This window comes from Primulina huaijiensis, unplaced genomic scaffold (assembly GCF_012295235.1).
Source record: "Primulina huaijiensis isolate GDHJ02 unplaced genomic scaffold, ASM1229523v2 C12973002, whole genome shotgun sequence".
NCBI lineage: Eukaryota > Viridiplantae > Streptophyta > Magnoliopsida > Lamiales > Gesneriaceae > Primulina > Primulina huaijiensis.
Window position 1 is genome coordinate 1 of NW_027341493.1, and position 318 is coordinate 318.

The window sequence follows — 318 nt, forward strand, 5'->3', positions numbered from 1 at the left end:
GACAATGGAGGCTCTCCTTCAAGCATCTGCAACAAGATACAATCAATATCACTTCTTATGATTTAATGAAGTTTACTCAATCATACACCACGGCGGAAATCAAATTTACCTCGTATAGTATCATTGCGAACGAGAAAACATCGACCTTCTTATCATATTTCCGGTGCTTGAAGACCTCAGGTGCCATGTAACGGTCTATTGAAGTAAAAAGATTACACATTACTAGTTATCAAAGACCATTTAAAACCCCCAGCTGTGTACAAAATTGTTCTTATAAAAGTTGCTTACAGCTCCCAGTCTCGCCAGTCATTTTGTACA

The 318-nt window shown here is 38.1% G+C and overlaps 1 long non-coding RNA gene across 1 annotated transcript; it reads right to left on the bottom strand.

Annotated features, from left to right (window-relative positions):
- Positions 1-318, bottom strand: LOC140965380 (uncharacterized). Its single transcript, XR_012173049.1, has 3 exons — positions 289-318; positions 110-195; positions 1-26 (listed from the first exon to the last, which is right to left on the bottom strand). It is a non-coding gene; the product is annotated as an uncharacterized lncRNA (long non-coding RNA).